Here is a 6000-nt window from a genome sequence, read left to right on the forward strand (position 1 = left end):
TCGAGATGAGTGCGAGTCGCCCCTGGTCTCCCAGGCTCCCGGGGTCGCCGGGCGCCCTTCGGACCGGAGCTGTATACCCCCGCTGGCACCGATGCCAGAGGAACGGGCACCAGAACTCTGTGGAGTTGGTGCCCCTGGGCAGTGAGCAATGAGGATGCCAAGTGCTGTCCTTTGTGACAGCTCCGCGGAAAGGGGGGCGCCCCCGCAGTGCACACAGCGTGCTGAGGGAGAGAGGCTGCACCTGGGAACTGGCTGTCCTGCAGGTGGTTTGCCCTAACGATACACTCATACCTTGAGCTGAAAAGTAGTGGGCACCGGCGCTGCTGTGAACGTGTGCTGTAGCCCCACTGCAGCAAACGGAGGGCAGTCTGTCGGCTCAGGGGCTCACCTCGTGTGGGAACCCTCTAAAGAAATATGCACCTTTTGGTTTCCTGGGTGAGTAGTATTTCTGGGAAGGAGCACCATACCTTCTGTTAGCTTTTCAAAGGGGGCTGGGGCCAGAGAATTCCCTTATACACTGAACGCTCTGGTTTTGTCTTGGACAAAGATCCTACAGCTTGCAAAGGGTTGATTTCTGAACTCCAGATTAGGCTGCCTGACCTTTCTGAGCCCCTGTTTTCTCATCTTGCCTGTGAAATAAGAATTCAAACAAAGAAACAACAACAACAACAAACCTGTGGACCCTGGCCACACATGTCAAGTTTTTCTACGGATATGAAAACAGCAGTTTATCACTTTGTCCCACATTATTCCTTCCTACGCAATTTGCTGACTTTTAGATTATGGGGAAGAGATTGGCCAGTGTTAGCTGATGTTATTTTGTTTTGTCCTAGTTGGGAGAAAGATTGTGGGGAAAACTAAGTAACAGTAATAATATGGGGAGGTTGGTTCCAGGAATACTTTCCGGAAAGAAAAATGGAAAGGGGATGCTGTCGACACCAAAAGTTTAAGGGATACTATAGGGGCTTCTCATCATGTTCTTTTTTTTTAACATAATGGTTACTCAAGTGGTGTGGTTACTCAATCAAGTGTGTCCACTTTGTACCTGTAACTGATAATTTGTTCCTTTTCTCTATATGTCCCAATAAAAGATATTGTAGGAAGGTTTTCTTTGATCCAAATACCCCCTAACCACCAGAGCAAATGTCCTCTTGGTCGTTGATCAAACCAATCAATGTATATGAAGTTATACTGGGGGGGGGGGGCCCTGCTTGAAAATATTTGTGTTCATCAATTGGTTTCTGCAGTTGCCATGTACCTGTTCTCATCTCCACCAAGTTTTCCCAGATTTCTTTTAAAGAGAGTATTTGACCAGCCCTCCATGTCTGCTCAGGCCAGCCCATGCCTCTCGACTAAGAACTGAAAATGAGTTTATCCCTACACAGCATGACCCAACTTTAGTGTAAGACTGGATCCTGGGGGTCAAAAACTCTAATGCTTGGGGGTCCAGACTCAGTGCAATGAATGAAGTGGGCAGAGGGGAGCCTGGAGAACTTAGGGTACATGGAAGCTGGTGCTAGGGCAATTGGTCACTTGGCTTAGGGAATTGCTGCCAGGCTGGAATGTGAATAGTGCTCCCACCCCCTTGTGAAGGTTCATTGTTCAGTCACACCTCAGCAGAGCATTTAGACATGTAAGAAAACTCAGAAATCTAATCCAACCCTGACACTGTACCTATGAATGGAATTTGAACCAGAGAAGCTAGGGATGTGCTCTTGATCACAGCCTCAGGGTGGATCAGGGGTGGGAGCAGGTTGGCAGAGACAAGACTTAAACCATCTCCCTACCACCCAGAATTTTTACCCCCCAGTGACATGGGTGCAAGATCTGCTTGCAAGGTGAAGATAAGTTCAATATTGCTGGCTTTACAGCTCTGTGTAGCCCCTGCCCTTTGTGTCTCTCTTGAGCCCAGAACTCGATGTACTTTCAACAAGATGAAATGAGAGGAAAAGACATACCATTTAAATGACCTGGGTTTAAACGGACCTCCCCTGGGAAGAAATAAGCCTGAGGGAAAGCATTTAAAGAAAAAAAACAAAGGAGTTCTGTTCTTTACCTATGTTATTAGGAAGCATTTATTAAGAAATTTGCGATTTGTGAAATAGTCTATGTTCTCTCCTTCTTAGATAATTTGTTGCCTCGGTTTTTTAGTGAACAAGATGGAGAGAGAAGCCTGAAATTGTGCCATAGTTCTTATTCCAGCAGAGACAGAGGGCAGAGAAAGGCATGAGTTGGTCAGAAAGGGGTGAGACATTTGCACAGCACCTGAGTTGCTGGTCCAGAACCTGCCTGGCTGACCAGACTTCCCTTCCTGACTTTTTATACCAGGGTAGATTTCTTTTCTTTTGTACATATTGTTCTTCCCTTGTTTATGAATGACAGCACAGCTGTATATGCACTGCACTTTGAAATAAAAATAAGCGAGGAAAATAGAATTTAGAGTTTTTATAGTAGTTAGATAGATTAGACATCTAAAAATCATTTTGTTAATTCCATTTCATTCATTCACACTCTAACAGATAAAAGATCAGAAAATAATAGAAGTGGCTAAATCTTTCCCCCTGATATTTGTAGAGCTTTTGTTGAAAAGACAAATTTTCAAATATTAAAAATAACCTTTGTTGTTATTACATGCCATGCCATATTTTACTTGCAGTTCTCCAGAATATTATTTCATCTTTTCTTACCTTTGCTTGCATCATAGTATCTGACTCAAATTATTTTAATTTTAAGAGGAGGGGGGGGGGGATAAGCACTATTTTCTGAGCACCTGATACTTGCTAACAGCTATGCTATTTCATTTATCCCTCAAAGTAATCTTATGTGGTTTAGTATTGCTACCTCCATTTTATACATGAGGAAACTGGAGTTCAGAGATGTTAAGCTGCTTGCCAAGCAGCTCAATCACTATGTGATGGAGTAGGATTCAGGCTCTGATCTGGCTGTGTCCGTCCCACTCTACCTTAGAAAAATGATTCACAGCATCTGTAATGTGTTCATGTCTGTTTGCATAGAGAATTTATAAACTCCTGAGAAAAGGTACCAGATCCGTCCTGATCATCACTGTTCCCTAGAGCACAATGAATGACCAAATGAGCAAATGAGTGATTGAATGTATGCATATTCAAACTGTGAGTAATTTATTCTTGCTGCAATAGATCGTTAAATTCTCCAGGTGCCTTACATGATGAAGGATAAAAAACATGACCTCTACTCTATGTTCAGGGTCTGTACAGTCCAAAATATGTGGACAGCCCAAATACTTGGCCCCATGATCCTAGTAAGTAAATTATTTTTTTAAAAATATGATCACCAATCAACTTAAATCTATTCAAGTATGTTCTGTTGGGTATGATTTAGAAAATAGTTGCTAACCCATACAACCAAGAGATATAAAGAAAAATATATTCCATTGAGGGGAAAATGTGAAGTCAAGAATGTTCTATTTGAACATAGACTGGAATTCATGCAGGTGGAATCAAATAACAGGATAAATGAATTTTATTCAAGATTCAAAGTCCCAGAAGGAAGAGTGTGACTGGCCTGACTTGGGCCATATAACCATCTCTTAGTTAGGGAAAGACAGGGGGACACTTGGAGAGTACTCACTGGGGAAGAAGTAATTCTTCAAAAGCAAACTGGGAAGCTTACTAGACAAAACACAATAACTGTCCTCCACAATGGGTTAGACCATGAGAGTTCTCGTCTCCATGTGAAGTCTTTACCCAGGAAGCAAAGATGAATCACTGAAAGAGTCTAACAGTGGGGTGACACCATTGGATTTGTGTTTCAAAATGCTCACAATTTGTCTTACAATCCACATTTGAGAATGGACTGGGAAAGATATGAGTTGGAAGGTTGATTTAATAGCTGAGGCAAAAAATTGTAAAAATTTAAAACCTATAAACTATTAAAAGACAGCGGACCAATTTGAGAGTTTAAGAAGTGCCGTGAAACAAATGGGTATGGGAGTTAGTAAAAAGAAAGGTTTGGTATGACTTCCAGGTTTCCCATAACAGCTTATAAAGAGTTGCTGGACTGTGCTCATAGCAGCGCTATTTACAATAACCAAGTGCTGGAAACAGCCTAAGTACCCATATGTAGATGAGTGGATCAAAAAACTGTGGTACATTTACACAATGGAATACTATGCAGCAGAAAGAAAGAAGGAACTCCTACCATTTGTGACAACATGGATGGAACTGGAGAGTATTATGCTTAGTGAAATAAGCCAGGCTACAAAAGAAAAATACCATATGATCCCACCTAACATAGGAACCTAATGAACAAAACAAACAATTGAGCAAAATAGAAGCAGATGCAATTAAACAAGGAACAGACTGACAGTGACCAGAGGGGAGAGAAGAAAGGGAAAAGGGAAAAGGGGGGAAAGAAAGAGGAGGATCTAGTCAAAGACGTAGTATAAATGATCCATGAACATGGATAACAGGGTGGGGACGGACTATGGGAGAGGGGGGAGGCGGGCGGGGCAGGGGAGAGCAATTGGGGAAAAAATGGGACAACTGTAATAGAAAAACAATAAAAAATAAATTAAATAAAATAAAAAGAATTGCTGGAAATTAGAGAAGTGTGCCTCACATTGCAGGATCCTTTAATTGCAAATATTATATCTCATTGTTCCAATAAAACATAAAAAATATTTAAAACACCTCAAATCTAAAATGTCTCCAAGATATTTTTGCAACTGGAAATGGTAAGAAATTATTTTGTCAGCCTCAAGTTTTCTGATCTGTGATTTGGATAATATGATCACACATGAGTGAACATATGCAACAGGAACAAAGAGTGGGAAACCTATTCATTACCAGATCATGAGTAGTGGTGCCTGCAAGGTAAATGCTGAAGCGTCACTGGAAATAGGCCTGTCCTAAGCAAGAGGAATCTTGGTTCATTATTAAGTAGATCTTAGAAGGAAGAGGCCAGATCCTTAGGCAGCAACAAGCAAATATCAATCAAACACCAGTTGTACAGCTGGCTCAGAGAGAGCCAGCTCTATTATCTGCAACCAAATCACTCTGTGCTTAGAGAAAAGTCATTACATTTCTACATCTAGAGTGATATGACCCACAATACAAATACTTGAATTGTGGCAACCACCAAATGGAAACTCGGTATTTTCTCAACATCATGTACAATGATAATTATGGTTATTTTCTTCCATTGAACCTGGTTGTCAAGACATACTTGAAGGTCCAAAGAGGCTGCTTCTGGGTGTTTGAACTTTCCTAGGATAATTTGTGCCTTGATTATTTCCTTTAGCCTCCATGGTCATGAATACTTCTTTGAGACTGCTGAATTTGAATCATCCTTAGAAAAGAATAGACAGGCATTGGAGATTAGCAGATATTGTACAACCTCACACTCAATGTCGCATTTAACCTACTAATTTTCAGATAAAGAAAGTTTTATATATATATATATATATATATATATATTTATTTCCCTTCCTCTCTCTCTAAAATCAATAAACATCCCCTCAGGTAAGTATTAAAAAAAAAAAAAAGGCAAAAGGAATGAAGAATGGAGAATTAGAGCATGCAGCCCTGAAGCCAAGTCTACCTATTAGTTTTGTAAACTTGAGGTTCTTTATCATCTCTGTGTCTATTTCCTCATCTGTGAAAGTGGGAGAGAATAATACCTAATTCATATGGTAGTTGTGAAGATTCAGTGAATTAAACCAGATAAAATAGCTTAACACATAGTGCTCTATATGTGCTTACTTTCATGAGTAGACCAAAGAACCCTAATTAGGATTCCCATCCTCCATATCCTATATGTAGTTAGAAGAGAAAAATTGTATTTATTTACAAATTTACAATGGTCGTGAGTGGTTGTCATACATAACATTCTTTCAGGGTGTCTTGTCATTCCTAAAACCTGCATTTGAGTTCTTGAAACTCATTCAAGAAGAGTTTCTGTAGTGACAGGCAGGTATGATAACCAATGTAGGAAGTCCACAAAGTACAGCAACCAACAAAG

The sequence above is a fragment of the Furipterus horrens genome, unplaced genomic scaffold (genome assembly GCF_987537825.1).
Source record: "Furipterus horrens unplaced genomic scaffold, mFurHor1.1.pri manual_scaffold_5, whole genome shotgun sequence".
Taxonomy (NCBI): Eukaryota; Metazoa; Chordata; class Mammalia; order Chiroptera; family Furipteridae; genus Furipterus; species Furipterus horrens.